The following is a 25,115-nucleotide window of genomic DNA, read 5'->3' on the forward strand; positions in this document are numbered from 1 at the left end:
CATTATTATGCCTTTCAGTATACAGTCCTTCTGCCATTAGTATGTCACAACCAGCAACAAGGTGTGCGACTATTTACAATTCAGTTTTACAAAACCTACATTTGTCTGTTTCTCCCACATGTTCAATGGACTTTGTAAACCAGCGTGTATGTAGCCTACTATCCTGGGCCGCCAATATTAGCCTTTTATCTCTTGGTTTGAATTCACCTCTCCTTAACCATTCCCATGTTTGTTACTAATCATTACGAGGTTCTTCCAGAAGTTTTCTATACTTGCAACTATATATATGCATTTTCCACATTTCTTGCCTTTTCATCTGGTCCTTTACCTTACGTTCTTTCTTTTTTTTTTTTTGGCACACTCAGTTGCTGCCTGATGTTTATCTACTTCTGGTTTGATTTCCATGCCTGCTTAACGCCGATATAATTCTGCTAGGATAAGCAGAGAAGTCATCTTAGATATATTCTCTTCATGTTTCAACACTTTCACTACGTTTGGGTCTTGTGAGGTCAGCAGATATGTGTGGAGTCCCACAATTGCAAATGTATACATGTAATCAGTTTCAAGGAGGCCCATCCCTCCTGTGGAACGGGGAATATATAATCTTGGTATGCAGTGATTTGTATAAATCATTTGGTGAGCATGAGGCATCCTTCTTGTTTTAATATCTAATCTATCCAACACTTTTTGGGGTCAATGAATTACTCCAAAACTGTACTTTAGGACAGGAAGAGAAAATTGGTTTATAGCAGGGATTCTGTTCCTAGATGTCAATGCTGTTTTCAGGGTTAATTTAAGTCTTCTAAAGTATTTCCTACTAAGTTTTATATGCATATGTTCATGTTTTATTGTTGATCCTTTATCGGTTCCCAAGTATTTATACACTCCCTCTTGCTTAAGTTGTTTTATTTCGCATTTTTGTCCCAAACTGATGTTTCCCTGGCGCTGCAGTTTTCCTGCTTTAAAGGTTGCTTTTGCACATTTATCAAGACCAAATGACATTCTAATGTCATGTGAAAAGTTTTGACAACCTGCAGATGTGCTTTCAGTTCGTCATCTGATGAGCTGTACAGCTTTAAATTATTGGCAAAGAGATAATGAGAAGTCTTTAGACTTTGTTGTTTTCTAGGAGCTAAATTACAGCCATAGCCTAAGAAGTTAATTAGGCAGCTTAATGGATTAAGGGCAAGGCAGAATAGCAGCGGTGACAGAGAGTCACCATGGAGTATCCCCCTTTTGAATTTTTATCTCTGGGATAATAATTTGTCCTTTATCATGGCTTAATTGCAAAGTGGGCTGCCACTGTTTCATGGTCACTGTAATGTAATTGATCAGTGTAGGGTGTACCTTATGCATTTTTAAGCACTCTTTTATCCATGAATGTGGGATATCATCAAATGCTTTTTTGTAGTCAATCCATGCCATACTTAGATTCTTCCCCTTTTTCCAGTTCTCCACTATGACTTTAACAACAAATGATCCTTTGTTCCATATGACTTTCTTTTATTGCCCTTTTGTTTTACTGGTATAATTGAGTTTTCTTCTAAATGACTATAAACTTTGTCTGCATCAATTCCCATATATAGTTTACAAAGATGTTTGAAGGCAAGTTACTGGTCTATAATTTTTCGGGTAGCTTGCAGGTTCACTCTTAAGTAGGAGCATTGTTTTACCTGTTGTTAGCCAGGTTAGTGTCTGTCCGGGGTGTGCATACAAATACTTTTCATGGCTAAATCTTCGTGCAAAGATGTTAATACTTTTAACCAAAAGTTAGGTACTGCATCTGGGCCTGGGGTTTTCCAATTAGAGGCTTTTCTTAACTTTGTTTCATTCTCTCTGGCTGTTACTTCATCCCATTTCATATCCTGTACCTTTAAACTTCTTATGCTTTCATTTACTGCTTTTATCCAATTAGCATCTTTGTTGTGTTCCATAGGATCTTCATAGATACTTCTCCAAAATGCATCTATTTCCTCTTTTTTTGGTGGTCTTTCAATTCCTTGTACACTGTTTCCCAATTCTCTATAAAACCTTTTTGGGTCATCAATAAATTGCTTATTTTGTACTTTTCCTTTATATTTATCTGTGTATCTTCTAAGTTTTTCCACCTGTGCTGAAATTTTTACTTTATTTGCGATAGTGTATGATAGATCCTGGTCTGTTCTAATAATGAGCATTGCTTTTATCACAACTATCTTTCTTAGTATTTTTGTTGATCGATTCCATCTTCTATAGTCTTCTAACAGTGACACTTCTTGTCTTAATAACTTTATATTTTTCTCTATTCGATACTTTCATGATGGTATTCAATTTTGCCCCTTCCTTTCCCTCACTACTCTGTCTTCTTGTGATAGAACTTTATCAGTTATTAGTTTAGCTGCACAGTAATATAGCCTGTATACTTCTATTATATCACATGGATCTCTATGGACAGTCCTAATTACTGTGTTCATTTGTTTTATCAGACCTCTGACTTTTGTGGTTTTATTGACCTTCTGCAGTCTATTTTTTTCATTGATCTTAATATATCTGTCTATATCTATTAAATGAAGCAACTCTTCTCTAAGCTCATTTTCTTCCAAACTGAGGGTACATCCCTTGTTTTCCATTTCCTGTGGGAATTCTATAGAAAGTTCTATAGCATCTTCCTGTGGCACAGTCTCTTCAGTTTCATCTTGCGCCATCCATTACTCTGTCATATGGGAAATGACTGGCCTATCACTCCTCAACGCTGACTGCATCAGAGTTTCCACAGTTTCCTGTTCCTTCCCTTGCTGTTTAGCTTTAAGTGAATGTTTATAGTGGTTTCCTGTGGAAGGCTCCATAATATCTCGATATGGCACCTGACGAATTGCTTCCTGTTCCATTGGTTTCCTCTTAATTTGAATATCCATTGCTCTATCCTGTTGTGATGCTTTTTGCATTAGATTTTCTACACTGAATCCTTTACTTTGCAGGTGCTCTATAACCCCAACTTCTATTTCTTTAACTTTTCCATTACTGATCTCATTTTCTACTTTTCCTCTTTGTCTTATTTTTTTGTATTGCAAAGTTTTCCATATCTAGATTCCTTTGCCTATATTTCTCTTCAAATATCTTTGGTGCTGTTCTTTTTGTATTAGTTTTGATTTCTCCTTTGCATACATATTACACAATATTAAATCTCTTTTTCTTTCCCATGTCCAACCCATATTTCTTTTTCAGACGTCTCCTGATCTTCCTGCTTCTCCTTACTTTAAGGACTCACTCCATCATGCTGCAATGTAACCTGTGTTCGACCTTCTACACCAAATCCTTCACTTCGCAGGCACTCCATAACTTCAACTTCTATTTTTTTAACTTTTACTTTACTAATCTTCTTTTCTATGTTCCATCTTTGTGCTAGTATTTTTCTTATTGTGAAATTTTCCATATCTGGTTGTCTTTGCTTGTATATCTTTGGGGCTGCCTTCTTTATATCGATTAATTTGGCTTTCTCCTTTGCATAAATATTGTACCATTTCATATCTCTCTTTCTACTTAAATTTGTTCATGTTGTTATTTATTGACTGCACTGTGATTGTAATTTATCCTTACAATTTTATGGTCAAAGTTCTTTTATCTGGATTTGTTTTTACTTCCCAACATGCTGGCCATTCCTGAATTATGCATAATTGTATCTTCCAGCAGGATTCATAGGAGTAGCCAACATCTTTTTGGGATCCCTCACCTGTAGGTATCATGCAAACATTTTGTTTTGGTAACCTACCAGTGGATGAAGATGGGCATCATTTTCCCAAAATGTCTTTGGGCTGTTTCTTTTTTTGTCTTCAGGGAACACAGTTCAGGGATTCCAATCCCCGGCAGGTTGAACTTCAGCTACAAACAGTGAAAATGGCATGTATTTCATATGGATGATTATATCTGGTTCTCAAGTTTGTTACACTGAGGAACCTTTCATTATGCTGACTGACTCCTTTTTAAGCACTGCGATTTATTAAAAAAATGCTTCCATAATTCATAGATTCAGAGATTGTTACTAGGCTAACAGCTTGGGAGGCCTTCCTAAGCCTAGCCAAAGTTTCCCAGAAGAATAATGAAGTTCTGTATCCAAATAAGACATTGAGGGCCAGGCATCTATAAGTTACCTCTGTCTATAAGGGACATGGGTGCCAGGTCTGTTGTAAATTTCCTATTCCCCATCCACTGGTCTAGACTGCACTTAAATTGGGTTATAGACAAAGTCAGCTTCATATGGATGGGAATCCTGTTCCATAGGAAGGCCAGTCTCTGTGACACACATCTGTGCCTCTAACATGTTCTGTTTAAGTCACAGAAAAAAAATCAGGTCCTTAGACCTTGTATTTCTGGTACTGTTTGACTTACAAATGTGCAGGAGATTCATAAGTGTGGGTTGTGTGGATGCCTAGTAAGCTAGGCATAGATCACCCGTCAATAATATATTGGAGACTGAGTAGACGGAAATGGCTTTAAGGAACTCTATGTATGGCAAGCTTGTTATGCCTTGTATTCTCTTAGTAAGGAACCTCAGAGGTTACTCTAGTTGCTGCATATGCCTGGTCAGGTACATCCCAAAGGGAGAACTGGACTCTATGATTGGTCTGATAAGGGCAGAGTACAGTGGGATAATGACTTCTTTGGACCTAGATTCCATGCCCTTACTTATAAGTCTTGAAACATAAAACGATTTAGTCATAACTGTGACCATGTGGTATTCAAAGGTAAGGCTGGGTCAACTCTTAAGGGTGTATTATTAACATGGTAATTAGCTGGGATAGTTGACCAAAAGTTACAATTATGCATTTATTAGCATTGAGTTTAAGACCATGGCTTTGGCACCATTTGTTAAGAGATAAGCCTTCTTGAAGAATGCTAGTGTCTGTAGGGGAGTCAAAGACAACCCCAGCTTGTAATCTTCCACAGACTTACTATCTCATAAACTTGCAGCATTTGCTTCCACTTCAGAGAAATAGATGCCAAAAAGGAACAGCTCATGTATCAAACCCTAGGGGACTTGGCTAGTGACTGGCCTCTTGGTGGAGTTGTCTTCAATTATTTTGACCTCCTGGTCTCTATCCATGAGCCAGTTGGCTATCCAGTGGGGATAAAAGAGTTTATATCTAATTTATTGAGTTTGTCTATAATGCCTAAGTAGAGTATTGTATCAAAAGCCTTTGCCAGTTTGAGGTAAGCTGTGTGCACAGTCTTGCCCTCATCCATTGCTTTGGTGACCCTTTCAGAGAAGTCCACCAGATGTAATAGGCATGATCTTCCTTTAACAAAGCCAAACTGTGATGGGTCCAACATTTGCATGTTACCTATTTCCTCATTTATCATGTCCATAATGATACTTTCCCTGACTTTACATATGAGGCTGGTCAGACTTATGGACTTGTAGTTACCCAGATCAGTGGCTGGACCGCCTTTGTGCAGTGGGATGACTGTAGCCATCTTCCATTTCTTGGGCACAAAACTTGACTGTAGGCTCCAGATGCAAAGTGATTCAAGTGGAGCAGAATGGTCATGTTTTATGCTATTTAGTAAGGATTCCGCTATGTTATCAGGGCCCATCGATGCAGTGTTTTTGACCCTGGAAAGTGTTCCCTAGTGATGGTTGGGGGGATTGTGGTATGCGGTACTTCCTTTGGACTATCGGGAGGACTGGAGTAAGAAATCTTAGCTGTACCTGTCAGGCAAAGGGTTGACAAAGGTCTCCAGTTCTGTGTGGGCAATGCCATTTCTAAGAAGTTCTGTGCATTGTTGTGTATTTTGAAGTATCAATTAACCCTCTTAGATGCCTAAGATTGGTCAGGGTTTCTTTTTTAGTTTGTTGAGCTTTGTTTCTCCTATGCTAGGCCAATATTTATTTATTTTTGTTGTATAACTGATTGATATTGTGATTCCACCACAGTGGCAATTTTTTTGAGTTTGTCTTATTCTTAATATGAGTGGCATAGCTTGCTGTATACAGCTACCAATATGACTGCACATGGATTTTGTAAGTAGCTCAGCATATGCTATGGTGTTTACTGGGTTTGGAAGTCCATGGAAGTTAGCTAAGGTGTCACTTACTAGAGAGAGATTATCTTTGGAATAGTTCCTAAAGGTTACTGGTTTTGATGGGTCCCTGTATTTAATTTTTATTTCAAGTGATAATGCCTTATGGTCAGATCTTATGAGTGAGGACATTACATTCAGTGAGGAACATCACTCACCCATGTTTGTGAGTACAAGGTCATGGATGTATGTAAACCTGGTAGTAAAGTGGACCAGCTGTTCCAGGATGTTGGTATCAACAAAGTTTATGAATTGCTGGGCTTGTGCATTAGAAGTGGTGCAGGATTCACAATCTACAGAGGGGTAATTGAGATCTGCCTTGATCTTCATATTGGTTTAAACAGTGAGTGACTCTGGTACATTGAAATAGATAGTATGTGTTTCCTGGGACATGGAGGGGGATTTATAGGTTGCAAGGATATGAAACAAGACCATGAGTTGCACATGTATGAGGTCCAGTGGATCATACACTTTAATTAGTCTGGATGTTAGGTTGTTTTAAATATAGACTGAGACTGTAGTAGCTAGTCTAAAGGTGTGAATTACATCATAACCTTGCACTGCTGGTGTACATGACTTTAAACCATGTCTCAGTTGCTATACAGATGTCTACACTGTCTTGGGAGAGGAAGGCCTGCAGGGAGTGGAGTTTCTTGTTAAGACTTCTAGCACTGAGTAGTACCACCTTCAGATATTCCTTCATAGATTCAGTTAAGTTGGGAGGTTTATCAGTTTGCCATTGCCTAAAAAAGGCACTATGGGGTTGAAAAGGTCTTTTCCAATATCCAAAGGCCTAGAAGGGATAAATGCAGACCATCCCTAACAAAGCAGCCTGGTCTATCAACCATGTCCTCCCAGCCTGTCAAATATTGTACCCCCTTGGATTGACACCAGAATTAATCCAATTGTTAAAATCAATCATTTTCTGTTGGTAATGGGGCATCATCCTTGAAAAAGGTGGTATGCTTCTCAGTGCTAGACTCACACCTGCCTGAGACATATAATCAGCAATCTCAATAATGTTTCGCTTCATATTGCCAAGGGAGGTATATCTCAAGTCATTAACACTGACATGGACTATGACAGTCATACTGGTAACTGTGGTTCAATAACCTAAGTGCCTGTGTGACTTGACAGATCCCAGCCCTAGAAAGGCAGCTAATTGTGAATCTCTCCTTACTCAGTCTAGTGAGGGTGTGACACCCCTCTCTTGGCCAGTAATCAAGGAGACTGAATCCTCACCACTGACACTGGAGAGAGACATTCACTTGGAATACAAATGGATACACTCAGTATTTCCAGATGCAGACCTCTCTGCATCAAGCACATTTTCCCTTAAAAACACAGAGGAAACACACTCAGTCCAGGGTCTGGATCCCTCTATCTGTCTCCCTCCAGTTTCCCAGTAAAACTCCCCACTGGTACAGATGTAGGGTTAGGTCCTTGGCTGGAGTGCCCAAGCCAAGTCCTCCATCACCCTCTCTGTGACACCAGTGCTTCATATCCCTACTCCAAGTTGCTGACACACACACACACACACACACACACACACACACACACACACACACACACACACACACACACACACACACACACACACACACACACACCTTGAAAAGCTTGGCACATATTTAGCTGCTGTGCCCCCTTCTGCCCAGAGTATAAGGTAGCTATCACTGCCACCAGGCACTCCACAATCAGCTACTCTAAAGCCCTTAACAAAGGGTGTCCAATTATACCGTGTAATATTAATATTAATACAATTGGTAGTAGTTGACCAAGACAGCTACGCCTTCAGGACGGGTCCACAAAGTGTCACCAAATAAATATAAGCATTCTCAAAGGTTAAATACTTTCTAAAAGGGACCAGCCACAATAAACGTTTTAAATATATTTAATAATAAATGATAAAAGAGGACAAAAATACAGAATATATATTTACAGTAAACCAGAGAGTTCAAATAACAGGAAATATTGAAAATAACACTGATGGAAAGCCTCAGAAAAATAAAGAAAAGCAATATCTAAACTAAGCTTCATTATATTTTCCTAGTGAAAACCACCGCAAATTCAAAAGCCAAGAACTCGACTCAGGCCAGTCCAAAACGTAAAAAACATGAAAAACAACAAATTTTATTAAGCCACTGTAAAAGCTTTTCATTAGTACCTTGCACTAACTTCTTCAGACAAGCAAAACATTCACACCATTACAAGTGAGTTTAAATACCAGCATTGAAACACTTAACCACTCCCCTTGCTCTCCCTTTAGCTCCTTAAAGGTACAGATCACAACTAAATAAGGTGCATTTGCAATTCTCTATTAACATAATAAAAAATTCATACACTGAGACTGTAATAATAACAGGCTGTGAAACTGAAAGAAAAAAGCCCAATATTTTGATTATTGAACTATATAAAGTAGATAAATATGTAAAATATATAAAATAACATAAAAATAACGATGTTCAACCTACAGCATAAATGCTAATAATGGTAGCGCGACACTTCCTAATCAAAAATTACCTATGCATACATTGTATCTTGCCTGCTTTCAAGTAAAATAACTAATATAATAAATAAACGAACTAAGAAGTAAAACTGCTGACAAAGTCCACGAATCACCCAACAAATTTATTGTATTGTAAGCGCTTTCATGCACCTCTCATGAGTGCACTTCTTCAGACAATTACATAAAACCAACAGCCATATTTTATAATCAAGTCAATCAGTTAATTAACCAATTAATATAATAACATCTTAAAAGGCACCATTGTGTCCTAATAATCTATATTAAAAACTGTTTGTTAAACTAACAGCACTATTAAGAAAAAACATACTAAATGTTTTAGTTAAAAACACAGGTAAGAATAAAAATAAACTATATTAATTCAAGAAATCAAAAAATCATTTAACGTTTCAAGGCTTTTAACCGGAGTAAACATTTAATGGAAGAAGCATAATTTATTCCAGGATGAACGTAAGCATTTGTTCTAAGTTGCCATATAAGTTCCTGTTCCTCTAGTTTTAATTGCCAAGGACCACCCCTAGGGTTAGGAATAACTTGTTGCACTACAGTAAATTGAAATCTATGAGAATTGAATTCATTAATGTGTCTAGCCAGGGCATTGGTAACCGTGCCCTTAGATATAGCATAAATGTGCTTGTATATGTGCTGTTTAAGTTGGCGTTCAGTCTTGCCCAGATAAAAAACTGGGCAGGACTGACATGAAGCCAAATAAACAACGCCCTGGGATTCACAATTGTACTTGTCGTGGATTGAAAATCTACAACCCTTGATGTAAAAGCAAGACCCTGTTTGAATATATTTGCAATACTTGCACCTACCACATTTAAACATGCCCTTCTTATGTTTATATTTACCATGGGATAGTTCAAATAATGTCTTTAAGGAAACAACTACGGGTTTCAAACCCAGTGTTTTCTTAAGACCTGAGTCTTGTAAAATGAAATCCCAGTTGTTATTTAATATTTCCCTAAGTGCAAATGACACATCATCAAATTGTGTAATAAAACTGTAACATAATTTTGTTTGTTAGATAACATAGTGGACTGTATTGTCTGTGAAAAAACCTCAGGTGCATGAATCAGATTAGTAGAATCATGGTCACTAGTTAAAATAGGACCCCAAAGCCCTTCAAGCCTTTTACATGAAACTTCCGTAATTAAGGCTTGAATTAATGAAGATGGGTATCCACGATTGGAAAACATCCGACTTAACGTATTACACTCATGGTGAAAATCGTCATCATGGGAACACATCCTGGACGCTCTAACTAGTTGACCTTTTACAACCCCTCGTTTTTGAAAAAATGGATGGTTACTAGTAAAATGTAAAAAAGAATTACTATAGAAGGGTTTTCTATATATTGTAGTTCTAAATTTATCATGAACATCATCCTTATATATATTAATGTCCAAAAAGTTAGTGGCGTACTCCTGGTATTGGAATGTAAAATCCAAAAATGATGTAAAGGAGCCCATTGTTTCAACCAATCTCTCAGCGTCCAATTGTGTACCTTTCATTATAATAAGGATGTTGTCCTGGTACCGTGTATACCAAACAACTAGGCTATTAAACAGTGGATGGGCAAATAAAAAAGAATGTTCCCAAAATGCCATGACAGAGTTGGCGAAACTGCCCCCACATGGGGAGCCCATAGCAATACCTGATTTCTGAAGGAACAATTCCTTTCTAAACATAAAATAGTTGTTACTTAAAACAATGTCTAATAAGGCAATAATCACATCAATGTCTGATCCCGGGATTTGTTTCATAAGTAAAAAATCCCTTACCCATTCTAAACCTAGTTGTTGTGGAATAACCGTGTATAGATCCCTAATATCCACGGTCAAAAACCCATAATTCTCATCAAAAGGAATAGTATTCAAATGATGTAAAACATGCCATGAATCACAGCAAATCTGGGCTTCTGTTTTCAATACATCTTTCAATTTGGCATCTACCCATTTAGCACATGCATATGTGATGGAATTACGTCCATCAATAATAGGCCTAAGAGGGGGGTTGCTCATGTTTTTGTGTAATTTAGGTATTCCGAAGATTACAGGAATCAAAGGTGCTGGCATTGTTAAATAGTGATATGTATCTAAGGAAATGCTTCCTTCAATAAACAAATCACTCAAAAAATTTTTGATACGTTGGTAAGCTTGATTAAGTTCATTCAGAGAAACCTTGTTGTAATTTGAAGTAGAAAGCATATTAGACATCCTACAATCGTAGTCTGCCTCATCCATAAAAATGGCACCACCACCCTTATCAGGCTGCATTACCCGAATGTTATGAATTTTAATAAATTCAATAAGCTCCCTGTCACCTTGGGAAATGTTGTCATGTTGTTTATATCTATTATGGAAGTAATCAGTAACTAAAGATCTAAAAGACATTTCAGTTACTTTCTCAAACAACGCCAAATTATTATTCAATGGAGGATTGAATGTGCTTGCCACACGTTCATCAGATACAACACAACTAGAGTTGCCAAACATAACATTCAGGTTCAATTTACGTGTAAATATTTTTAAGTCACATAAAATGCGTGCTAGGTTAGGCTTCATACTGGGAACAAAGTTAAACCCTTTTGTTAACAATTCTACTAAATCCATTGGAATAACTTTAGAAGTAAAGTTAAAGACATTGAAATCACATTTAGCACTTTGTAAAATAGTTAAATGTCCCAATAAAGTCTCGTTGGTTACCTCCTGCGCCGATTGTTCTTCTAGCACTGTGGATATTGGCCCCGATTGAAGTTCGAATTGTGTGGGGTTACTTTGTGGTTGCCCTTGTAAAAACCCCGATTGTTTTCATTGTGGCCCACTTGCTGGTTCTTGTTGAAAATTCTCGCACTACGCCGAGGTTCAACATTATTCCCCACATTTGGATCGCCATTATTGGTCTCCACCAGATGTGTGATGTCATCAAAAGAAGACATTTCACTGTTGTTAGTTGTCATGGCACCCACAACCGCCGAAAGACTATGATTAACATCTCCGTGTGGAACCAGAGGATCAGGGTAGGCACGATGATGTTCGTACGCAAACTTGTCATGACTTATTTTGCGTTTCTTAGTTTCAGAAATTTTGACTAAAAGAGAATCGATACTAGAAAAGATTATCTTATAATCATATTCGTACCGCCCAAAATCACAATCAGAGGTAATAGCATTGTCCAAAATGTCCAATTGAAGCTTCATGTCACCCATTTGCTTGGTATATTGGGTAATAAGTATTCCCAAAAAGTCCAAACCCTGTTTGTTGAAAAATTGTATAAGTTGTAAATGAAAGTCAGAGTTTTTAACTACGCCGGATGGATATTTATATTGGCGTAGCCCTTTAGGGACTAAATTTAACCTGATACATTCCTCGAAATATAAAACTTAAATTTGCAGCTTTTTATATTTCAAGAGCAAATTATCAAACTGTTTAAGCTTTGAAACAATGTTATTAGAGTCTTCCTGGCGTTGATTAGGTTGAGGCAGAGCGCCAGGATCCATGGAATGGAAAATATTAATCGGCATATTCATAAAATCAATTAACTTAGGCAAAGCCCCGATATTACCTATTGTAGAAACATCCTGGTTGGTTAAATTGTTCCTGATAGAAACCGGAACGTTGTTAACGTTATTATCAGATGGTCCTGTTAAAACCACCGGAACATCACCTGGTGTTGTTTGAGTTGAAACAGGTTGAAGTACACATGGAGCAGAAGAACCTGGCAAACTACCATGAAATGTAACTCCAGGTTTAGGTCGAACAACAGCTGTAGTATCTCTCCCCTGGTCGGACATTCTCCTCTCCAGGTCGTCGACTCTTAGAGTAAGCTGCTGAATAAAAGCTGTAAGATTACCGATAGGGTCAGCCTCCCGATTGGAAGCTCCTGGGCTGTTGGGACTCGAAGTAAACATGGACTGAGATTGCGGGTTACCCCTACTTTCAACCATGAAAAACAAAAAAACAGCAAACAAGATAAATGAACTAAGAAGTAAAACCGCTGACAAAGTCCACGAATCACCCAACAAATTTATTGTATTGTAAGCGCTTTCATGCACCTCTCATGAGTGCACTTCTTCAGACAATTACATAAAACCAACAGCCATATTTTATAATCAAGTCAATCAGTTAATTAACCAATTAATATAATAACATCTTAAAAGGCACCATTGTGTCCTAATAATCTATATTAAAAACTGTGTGTTAAACTAACAGCACTATTAAGAAAAAACATACTAAATGTTTTAGTTAAAAACACAGGTAAGAATAAAAATAAACTATATTAATTCAAGAAATCAAAAAATCATTTAACGTTTCAAGGCTTTTAACCGGAGTAAACATTTAATGGAAGAAACATCATTTATTCCAGGATGAACATAAGCATTTGTTCTAAGTTGCCATATAAGTTCCTGTTCCTCTAGTTTTAATTGCCAAGGACCACCCCTAGGGTTAGGAATAACATGTTGCACTACAGTCAATCCATGACAAGTACAATTGTGAATCCCAGGGCGTTGTTTATTTAGCTTCATGTCAGTCCTGCCCAGTTTTTTATCTGGGCAAGACTGAACGCCAACTTAAACAGCGCATATACGAGCACATTTATGCTATATCTAAGGGCACGGTTACCAATGCCCTGGCTAGGCACATTAATGAATTTAATTCTCGTAGATTTCAATTTACTGTAGTGCAACAAGTTATTCTTAACCCTAGGGGTGGTCCTTGGCAATTAAAACTAGAGGAACAGGAACTTATATGGCAACTTAGAACAAATGCTTATGTTCATCCTGGAATAAATGATGTTTCTTCCATTAAATGTTTACTCTGGTTAAAAGCCTTGAAACGTTAAATGATTTTTTGATTTCTTGAATTAATATAGTTTATTTTTATTCTTACCTGTGTTTTTAACTAAAACATTTAGTATGTTTTTTCTTAATAGTGCTGTTAGTTTAACACACAGTTTTTAATATAGATTATTAGGACACAATGGTGCCTTTTAAGATGTTATTATATTAATTGGTTAATTAACTGATTGACTTGATTATAAAATATGGCTGTTGGTTTTATGTAATTGTCTGAAGAAGTGCACTCATGAGAGGTGCATGAAAGCGCTTACAATACAATAAATTTGTTGGGTGATTCATGGACTTTGTCAGCGGTTTTACTTCTTAGTTCATTTATCGTTTGCTGTTTTTTTGTTTTTCATAATATAATAAATATGATAAATATAATAATTAATGCATACTGTCCTAAGCATCTAAATAACTAGAACAGCTACCCAAGAAAAATAATATAATATTAATATATATATATATATATATATATATATATATATATATATATATATATATATATATATATATTATATAATATAATATTCTTTGGCAATTAAGATTGGAAGCATATCACCCCCCTGGTCTCAACAGCTTGTTATCCATTAGTTGTTTTTTAAAAACTTAAAAGTTTGAAGAGGTGACGAGCTGTTTATTCTCACAATTTTTTAAAATGAGAGTCAAAAAATGAAAAATGAGAGTCGACAAATTAATGGTTTCATAACTCTTTATTAGTCGACAGTGGTGGAGGGTTAATAGTTATCAGTTATTGTTATGATTATACATCATGATCATTATTTTACAATATATATTATTGATTCATATTTTATTATTTAGTAATTTTAGGTCTAGATACGCTAATTTTTAGACCTGTTTTATTTAATGACAGTATTAAACCTATACTGAGTAGCCTAAATTCATGTTATGTTATATTATATTATATGTTATGTTATATTATCTTATATGTTACATGTCATATTTTATATTTTTATATTTTTATTATTTTTATTATTTAGTGAGATATGATTATATTATTTTTCTTGAGTAGCTGTTCTAGTTATTTAGATGCTTAGGACAGTATGCATTAATTATTATATTTATTATATTTATTATATTAGTTATTTTACTTGAAAGCAGGCAAGATACAATGTATGCATAGGTAATTTTTGATTAGGAAGCGTCGCGCTACCATTATTAGCATTTATGCTGTAGGTTGAACATTGTTATTTTCATGTTATTTTATATATTTTACATATTTATCTACTTTATATAGTCCAATAATCAAAATATTGGGCTTTTTTCTTTCAGTTTCAAAGCCTGTTATTATTACGGTCTCGGTGTATGAATTTTTTATTATGTTAATAGAGAATTGCAAATGCACCTTAGTTAGTTGTGATCTGTACCTTTAAGGAGCTAAAGGGAGAGCAAGGGGCGTGGCTAAGTGTTTCATTGCTGGTATTTAAACTCACTTGTAATGGTGTGAATGTTTTGCTTGTCTGAAGAAGTTAGTGCAAGGTACTAATGAAAAGCTTTTACAATGGCTTAATAAAATTTGTTGTTTTTCATGTTTTTTACATTTTGGACTGGCCTGAGTCGAGTTCTTGGCTTTTGAATTTGCGGTGGTTTTCACTAGTTTGTTTTTCCGGTCTTGAAAGTTCATTATATTTTCCTGACTGACCCTAGGAGAATTACTATTCCCTACTTACTTAATAGAGCAAAGCAGATGATATGGTGAATGACCCTTCTTGTTGTCAGGCCCAAGACAGAATACTCAAAAATACTGTCTGTAATATCTAAAACATAATTTCCAAGATGGCAGTTATAATATATTTGTAACATAAACATCTGTACAAATTAGTTTGATATTCAAATGCCATACATTTCTAATACATTTGTAACATAAGCATTTGTGCAAATTAGTTTGATATTCAAATGCCATACAGTTCTAATACATTTGTAACACAAGCAACTTGTATAAATCAGTTTGATATTATTTACAGAAATCCAGCTGGCTATGCTGGCATGAGCCCATATCATCATAGAGGGGAATACTGGTGTGCCTCACTATCAAATCACCATTGACAAGGAAATTTGGTTGTGGGCTGGTTTGCTTTAAGGGATCAGCAGAAGAAGCACTGGATACAGTGCTACTATGTATAGCTGTGGGTGGTGTTTTAATGTAGTGTTTATGTGATGGCTGAGGAAATTTTCTTATTGTGCTGTTCAGGAGATCTTAGTGTTTTAAGAAGGTTACCTGTAAGTGCCTCAGCATGAGTAGTTTTATGTGTAGTGTCTTTACCCTGTGATGCAAGCATGGTGCAAGTGTCACTGACAACCTCTATAGGATTAGTTTTGGTTGTATGAGAGAGTTTTGCTTCCAGAATTAAAGTGTATTTTCACCTCTTGCATACTTTATCTATTTTATTAAGAATAACTGGGTTGTAAGCATACATGAAGCAATTGCTACAGTACCTCAGAATACATCTCAACCAGACAGGCCTCAGAGAGAGTTGGGAAGTGCATATCCTTGACTGCTGGTCTACTAGGGAGGAGTGAGGGAAATTTAAATATTGACTAGATCAGTACCACAAGGAATTTGATGATCAATCCACAGCAGTGTGCAAACTGTATGCTCTAGTAGTTACAAGAAATCTGTCTAGAGAGTAAGGGTATTTTAACAGAGACTTACAATGTGACAGATCAGCTGCTACACAGATTACAAGGGGAAATTGTGCTATAATATATTGGCATCTATGCAGATCACTGCCAGGTGCTGCTGCATGGAAAGCAGCAGTTCTAACTAAAGACTGCAAAATGTCACAATGTTTGGTTATTCAACACAGAAACACTCAATTAATGTAGCTATGCAAAACATTAGGAAAATCAAGTGCCAAAACAGCGCATATAGTAAAGTAAGCCTTAGCTTGCTCGTAGGTTATGAGCCAAGCATACTCTCACTAAAGTGGAATCAATGCAGTTGTAACTGTAAAAATGGTAAAAAAGTGAAGATATTCAACACAGAAACACTCAATTAATGCAACACAAAATAAGTGCTGAAACAGTTGGTATGGTAATGTAAATCTTGGCTTTTGTAGAGTTTAGCAGAAACCAGCAATATTTCTCTTCTCAAGTAGCATGAATGCCAAATCTCACCAAATGCCTCAGGCTCACAGATTAAAAATGTAAACTCTAGCAAATCAGATAAAGTAAAGGTACAGTAAGACATACACCAGAAATTCCCATCTCAGAAGGGCCTAGGTTGTCCTCTCCTGCCATAGGAGTGTAGATGACACACCTTCTTAATGTAAAATAACTGGATCTCAGCCCACGTGCTTAAATCTAAAAAAAAAAAAGACACAATAACAGTCACAATAAGCCTTCACCAGCAATTCCCAGCTCAGAAGCATGGAGGCTACCCTGTCCTCCTACATGAATGTAGATCACAAACCCTCTTAATGTAAAATAACTAGTTTGGAGGTCAGAACACAGACACTTTTAAAATAACAAACATGATAAGCCTTCAACCAGCAACCAGCAGAATGCTTCATAATCATACTTTAGAATGCTTTGCAATCATACTAAAAAGCAAATAAATGAAGACAAATAAACAATACTTTAATAACTTTCAGAATAATACTAAACACAACCCTAAAAAATATTGGACATCCCTTAAAGAAATCTTACATCCTGGCCAAAAATTTAACCCAAACCCGTCTCCCAGTAACTCACCACTCAAAACTGCAATACAGTTCAACTCTTTAAAAGCAAACAAACCAAGAAGCGACAACACTGTTGTTTTGGTTCACTGTGATATTTTATTACATAATTATGTGCCATTTCTGTAAGGAGTTTTAAAAATGATGGTTGTATGTTAGTTTTGTAATTATTTAGTGTTTTAGCAATATTGCTATCTCGTGTTCACCTGTAACCAGGCAACAATGTACCATTGCGCTGTAACTTTCTTTTGTGTGAATGGACGTTACTTTGCTAGATGGTTATATGGTGAATGGGGCAGAAAGTAACAGATAATATGCTACATGACTATATTGATTTTTAATGATTTATGAAAGTTTTTTCAGCAGAAATGCACATTTTAACCTTCACTGATGATTTGTGAAGGCAATGATAGATTTTAATGTTTTATAGTGGTTTTCTAAGAAGTTAGAGGGAAGTCACATCATAGGAAGGTTTTAAGCACTATACATAGTGTCTATGGTAGTTAATTGTTTTATTAATGGAATGTTAATTTATCTCAATTTGTGATTTGCTATTTTTGTGTATAAAAATATCAATGTAGCAGCATTGTTTTATGTCTGAAGAAGTGTAGTCATTATACTGGAAAGTGCTCATGTTATTGTAATAAAACTTTTGATTTTACCAGTCATGTTGCTGGTTCTTGATTTGCTTGCTTTTTGGACTTGCTGAAGGCACCTTCTTTTGTGACTTTATCTATTAGCAGTTAATTTGTGCATGTTTTACAATTCAACGCTTATTTTATAGATATTATAACAACTCTAAACAAGGATTCTTCAGCATGTAATCCCAACCCTGCCCAACAGCCACATATCTACCACATCCACTTTCACCTTCAAACCTGTACCCACATCCTATATAAAACTACTCTTAAACAAACTTAAGTTGTGCTCTTCTTCAGCTGATGACCTTCCATGCAAGTACCTAAAAAGTACAGCCAATAGCATTACCTGTCCTGCCTCAGTCTTTATAAAGAGGTCAGTTCAGGGACCCCACATTCCCTCTCACTGGAAAAAGTCATATATTATCCCTCTGCACAAAGGAGGAAATTCAGCAGACATTAATAGCTTTAGCCCTAAAGAAATCTTATCTCCCCTCACCAATATTCCTGAAAAAAGGATTCAAAAACAATTGCTCGACTATCAGCTACAAGAAGCACTCCTATCCCATACACAACATGGCTTCTATCCTTCCCATAGTACTAGCACTACCCCTCTAACCTATATAGATACTGTCAATAAAGCTAGAGATAATGGCAAACTAGTCTCTTCCTTGTTTCTAGACTTGTCTAAAGCCTTCAACATGGTTTGTCACAGCAAACTTCTACTTCAAATGTCCTCACTAGGTCTCTCTTAGTCCAACCTTCTGTGGTTCAAAAGTTACCTATCCAATAGGTGTTAGTCAGTAAACTGGCACTCCACTCTCTCTCCTTACCTCCCAGCCACCACTGGAGTACCACAGGCCTGTGTTCTTGGTCCCCTCCTCTTTAACATTTTCAACACCCTCTATAATTCCACACAACAGGCCACTGCAATACAATAAGCAGATGATTTCCACTCTCATTTGCACATCTGGTAACATGGTACACCTCCAAAAAGTTACTCAGGAAGCTTTAACAGCCACTGAAATATGGCTTATTAACTCACAACTCGTGGTCAGCCCAAAACAGATCAGATTGCTACCCCCCCCCAATCCATCTCTCATGAAAAAAAAACTAAATTTAAAGTCCTCTCTTTTGATAATACAAGCATTGAAGTTACTTCTCATAGCAAACTATTAGGGGTGAGAATGGAAGACAAACTTACATTTGACCTGAATATACAAAATTGCATAAGAAAAACACATTGAAAACTAGGGGTGCTTCATACAGCCAAAAACTTTCTCACTGATGCAACTAAAACTACACTTGCCACTACTTATCTCCTCCCACTCTTGTTTATGGTGTTCCCATCCTTACTGACCTCCAGGCTTCACAGACATTAAAACTTCTACAATGCTATAACAAAGTTGCTAAATCTGCAGCACATACCCCTTTCAAAGCCTACCACTGTATAGCACTTAATCGGCTACAACTGCCACATCAACTAATATATACACAACTTCTTACAACCTATAAAATTATCCAGAATCCATCTGCCTGTCCAGAACTAAAAAAAATTCTACACAACTATGTTCCCAGTTGGTCATTGCAATCCAGTGTGACCACAAATTCCTGTCTGTCTACAAACCAAACAAATTTGCTGGACATTGTCTGTATTTGTAAAATGTTACTAAGGGCTGGAACTCCTTACATGTATCCAACAGGTCTATACCCTCCCTCTCACATTTCAAAATCACTCTGAAAGAATTCCTAGCTAAAATCTGTCTCTGTTCTTGCTCTAAACCAGGATAAACTATATCCTTAAATGTGAACAAATACCTTTTCATTCTTCATACCTCCTTACTCTCTATTCTTTACTTATTTCCTTACTGCTGTCTAATTCCCTACCTTGACTTTCTCTCCAAATATACTGTAAGCCTGATTTTTCCTCACTTCATATTGCAATTCTTGTTTGTTTTAGAATAACTTTCCTTTAATTTCTCTACAAACTGTCTAAAATTTCTCTAAGTATTAAATGATTGTCATATACCATGTATAAATTCTTAGCCAATGTTTTTATATTATGTCTAATTTGTTATAATTATTAAAATTGCAGATGTTTTTATTTTATTTTTGAAAATTGTAAAATTATTGTTCTTAAAATGTTTTATTATAATTTGGAAATTTTCTCTCCAGGCCTCTGCTGAAAATGGGCTTCTACCCATTTAGACTTTTCTGGTAATCAAATGTGACTAAGTACATAAATAAATTTCCAACTCAGAAGGTGCCACAAGAGTGTAGAAGATAAACCATCATAAAGTAAGATAACTAGTCTGGACCCAACATGCTTAAATTAGGCTTAGAATAACAGTTACAATATAATCAGACTACTAACAAGCAATAATAAATACAGCAGATTAAATGCAACTGAACAATTTAAGAACGTGCAGCAAAAGGCTAAATAAGGTAGGAATAAGCACAAACACAGTAAAAGCAGCAGAATAAAGTGCAATTTTTTAAGTAAGTGGGAAGGTAGGAAACAGAAGTTAACTCAAGTTTAAGAGATTAAAGTGTGTGTGTGTGTGTGGGGGGGGGGGGGCAGTTCATCTCTCACTGCTCAGTGGAATGAGCTGATGAGATGAGACTGGGAGGAGTGTCCAAACTCAGATATATAATACAGGTGGGCAACTCAAATGCCAAAAACTCCATAAAAGAACAAACAACTGAAACAAAATAAAACAAAATGCAATATGAGAGTAAAGATAAAAAAATGGAAGTAACCAAATCTTAAATGAACAACTCCAATCCAAAATCAAATGCATACAGAGATCAATAATATTTAGGCAGAGCATAATGGAATGCTTACTTTTTCTCAGTGTGTCATGCATTCGTGAATGTTTGTATGGTTTTATTTTGTGCTCTGTAAATTGGCCTTAGGTCTCTGTTTTCTGTTTGACAAATTCCCGTGATGCACCAAGACACAGAAGCACTTGAGAACCGGGTACAGAACATTTCATTATGTCTTTAGGAAGATTGCTGATGAACGATCAACAGCTTATTTCATTTTATATTCATCCTTAACCTCAAAAAGACTAAACTCCTTCTATTCCTACCCAAAACTCTACATGATTTAAAATCCTGTTTCACCATTACTTTTCTTAAAAACACCATCATTTCAACTGAACCCCACACTAAGCTGCTTTGTCTAAACATTGATGACCAACTTAAATTTACCCACTGTGTTCAGTACTGTATAAAGAAAACCTGCCAAAAGCTCGGACTACTCTATAGAAATAAAAAGTTCCTTACCCCTAACTCCAGAATCTCACTTTATTTATTTTTATTATTTATTTAACATTTGTTAACCGGGCCTATTTGCTTCCCAACCTCCTATATTGCTCACAAGTCCTAATTAACTTGCAGTCCTCTCTTCTATCTAAATTAGAAACTACATATAACAAAATAGCCAGATTTGCTGCTAACATGCTACCTAAATCTCATCACTGCCTTGCTCTCCAGAATCTTAGCTGGTTAGAATTTCCTAACCAATGTAGCTACTCTCAACTTCTTATAATTCATACCATTCTTAATAAGCCATCCTCCTGCCCCATTCTAACTTCCTTTGTTTCTCTCTATACTCCACTTCATCCCCCTCAGAAGTGCTGACCAATGCCTCCTACAGATTCATAAGCCAAAAAAATCTGATGGCCATAACCTTTACTGCTACTTTCCAACTCTTTCATGGAATAAGCTTCCTTTTGCTCTTAGAAATATCACTCATGACCAAGCTTTTAAATCAGCTACCCAACAGTTACCTACTTAGCTCAAGGAAATGTCAATGTAACCATCTCACCTAACTTTTCCCTCCTGTCCCCAAATCTCACCTTTAATCCTTTTCCTCCTATTTTTCTCCCCCTCCCTCACTTTCCTCTCCACTTCCTTCATTTCCTACTAATATCCAACTTCCTCTTAATCTTCTTTATATTATAATAACATTTCTACTACTCTCCACCTCGCGCCTCCTACCCCTGCCCACTCATCTAATACTTATTCTTCCTTAACCTTTATGTCTCTCTTTTCTTACTCATATTCTCAACTAACTCCAAACTCTACTGCTTGCCCCCTGCTCTAACCTAATCCTCCACTACACCTTCATTTTATCTGAATTTTTTTTCTTTATTACTTGTCAGCTGGAGTACTATTTAACTTTGGCTTTGCAAATGTCTAACTTGTACTATTTGCTACCTCGACATTTACCTATTGTATTACTTATTGTTTAATTGCTGTTTAATGATAACTCTGGAGTTTTTCTCCCCGGGCCTCTGCAATTTATTTATTTGACATTTGTTGACTGGGTATGTCCGTCTGGCCATATGCCCTTTTTCAGCAAAGGACAATAATGGCTATAACACTTTCATTGGGTTTACAGCATTAAATGCAGTATGAGCTGGTCCTTATTTAAGCCACAGAGAGCCTTGTTTTCTTGAATAGTTCTGAATAAACTATGCAGCCTAAGATTCATTTAAAAGATGCACACTAGAATTTCAATTCAGTTAAATGACTGAAGAGGCTGTGAAGAGGTCAGTGTAAGAGTGGAAGATGATTCACAGCAGTTAGTTCCTAGACATTTCAGAACAGCAGTGAAGGAAAGCTAATTTCTTATACGAAACAATGTGAGCAAAAATGATGTAGTCTCTGAAGGGAGGACCTGCATTTACTAGAGAAAAGCACTTTGTAGTATTTTTCAGGATCTTCTACATTAAGAACCTTTATTAGCCCGAGAAATTATTTGGAGCCAACTACAAATATCAAGGGAATGGTGATAAACAGTAGCCTATCCTAACATTATTATACACTCTGTAATTTTAGTTGTGTATAAAAGTAAGTAAAATAAAACTCATGAGTAACCAATTGAAATATTTTCACTTATAACTTACCCACATATACATCTAACCAATAGTTAGTTTGATGTGGCATTATCACTAACTGCATGAATTATTAGAATCATTTTATTGTTTTTGTTTTGCATGTAAACATACCTGATGTCAGCTCATATGCTTTCTAGCATTTCTGAAAATTAAAGTATTGAACTGGCAAGGCTTTTAGATTCTGTGGGATTGATGCTCTCCAGTGGTTTATATCTTCCCCAGGAAGGCCAGCATCATTATATTTGAAAACTTGCGTGCAATATCATTGTTGAGATTCTGTATAAAGATATTAAGCAATATGCTACAGATGAGCCAGGAAATGAATGGGGTGCAAAGGGACTGGTATTGCAGGAAAAATAAAGGTGATAATAATGCTACTCATATAAGATATTAGTGGCACCTCATTTATAATATTCTATGCAACTTTACATGTTACATCACAGTAGCAATGCAATAAAAACAGAGGCGATTCAGAGAAGGACAACAAGATAGGCAATGCACAGCCTTAACCAAAAGTCACACAGAGATACACTAAATGATATCTGTACATGTATTTTGGAGCAACAAAGAAAACAGTGGCTCTAAGAAGAGCCTTTAGTATCAGTAAGTCATAAATAGTATACATCACAACAGCATATGTTGGGAGTAATGAGCTATGATATGAGGTCACAAAGCATAAGGTAAGGAGTGGTAGGAAAAAAAATGTACATGGAATATTATTTATTTACTTTTCAACAATGAATATCCATTTTTCTGTTCGTTAGCTTACTTCTTTATTCACTGGTTGACAACACAAGTGAACTAGTCCAGGAACCATTTTCAGCCATACCTTATGCTAATAGATAAAGCAATTACAGTTAATAAATATAGTAGTGATGCATTATAAATTATAAGGAAGTTATAACTTGCAGATTTCAAGTCATAGGGGCAAAATAAACATTTATAGCAAGCAGAATTAGACAAAGCTACAATAAGCAAAATGGAGCGTATTCTGAGCATACTCACAGCAGAAGTCAAACATAATAACCATGTTTAAAATCCAAGTAGCATTTTTATTATTATTATTTTTGTAATTATAACAAGCAGACATGCATGTGTGTAGCAAGAATAAAGTAAGGAATTATCACTAAATGCTAGAAAAACTGGTCCTTGCAATATATTGAATAAATATGTGCAATATAAAAGATGTAAAGAAGATAAATATTATACATAACAGGCAGATAGACATGCCTTTTGTGTGGAGTCTGCGTGTCCTCGCTGTGTTTGCGTGGGTTTCCTCTGGGTGCTCCAGCTTTCTCCCACCTTCCAAAGACATGCAGCAGGTGGACTGGACATTCTAAATTAGCCATTAGTGTGAGTGTGCATGTAAGTGTGTGTTGTGGAAGAACTGCTCCAGGGCAGGGTACCTGGCAGTTTAAACCTTGGCACAAGATGATTGTCACTGTTGAAGAGACACCCTGTCCCCATGTGCAAAATGGAAAAAAGGGGTTGTGGATGGATGGATATGGTCTGGAAGAAAAAAAGAATAACATGGCCTATCTGACATCCATAGCTATAGGCAAATATAAGAGAAAAGTTGAAGAGAGAGAAGAAAGGTTAGGGATGTAGTGGGAAGAGACAGTTGAGGCTGAGTAAAAATAATGTCTGCAAGGAAGTATGGCTGGAAAAGTAAATGGGGGGGGCGATAAAATACTGAACTGCAGAGTAGATATATTTATACTTACTTGAGAATACATTTTATTAGGGCAGTACAACTACCCACTGGAAAAGGGAAGGAAGGCACAGTGAAGAAATATAAGAGCTGCAAGGAACTTCAAATTAAGAATACGAGGAACCTCTTTGTTTGAGTACCTATTATTAATGTACTTTTCAGTAAAATAATAATATGATATACTTTGATAACCACTAAATTAAACTAAATGATATGATTAAAAAAAGATTTGAAAATATATGTAGGTCTTATTACTTTGGCAAACATGGAGCATCAGGGGTAACATACTTCAGATCAACTTCAGATGATCGACTTTCTAAAATGCTGCAATTCATATAGTCGAGACCAAAACGTCTAACAACAACTCAACAAGACAAGCAGTGTTTTTGCAGGGGGGGGGTCAAGCCCCCCCATGGCCCCCCACCCCCTATTAATTATATATACCAACTCCACGATCACACTAAAGTAGGGGAAAGGGCAAGTTCCCCATTTCCCACTCTACCGCAATCTCAGCACAAACAGTTTTGCTTTTTAAAATGTTGATCATATCATCCCAACCATATGAATTTTGACGTTTTAGAAAGCTGACCATCTGAAATAGATTCCATACTCCATATGTTGTCAGCTACATATGTAGAGAAGAAATCACAGGTTATTACTAATGTTGTGTCTTTCGGCTTTTCCCGGTTAGGGGTTGCCACAGCGGAACTCCGGTCTGCTAAATGATT

The 25,115-nt window shown here is 36.3% G+C and overlaps 1 protein-coding gene across 1 annotated transcript in view; it reads right to left on the reverse strand.

Annotated features, from left to right (window-relative positions):
• LOC122811335 (alpha-1A adrenergic receptor-like) overlaps nt 1–25,115 on the reverse strand; it is a 341,058-nt gene that overhangs the window by 133,494 nt on the left and 182,449 nt on the right. The window lies entirely within an intron of this gene.

The sequence above is a fragment of the Protopterus annectens genome, chromosome 9.part0 (genome assembly GCF_019279795.1).
Source record: "Protopterus annectens isolate FY-2018-M chromosome 9.part0, PAN1.0, whole genome shotgun sequence".
In the NCBI taxonomy this organism is placed as follows: Eukaryota; Metazoa; Chordata; order Ceratodontiformes; family Protopteridae; genus Protopterus; species Protopterus annectens.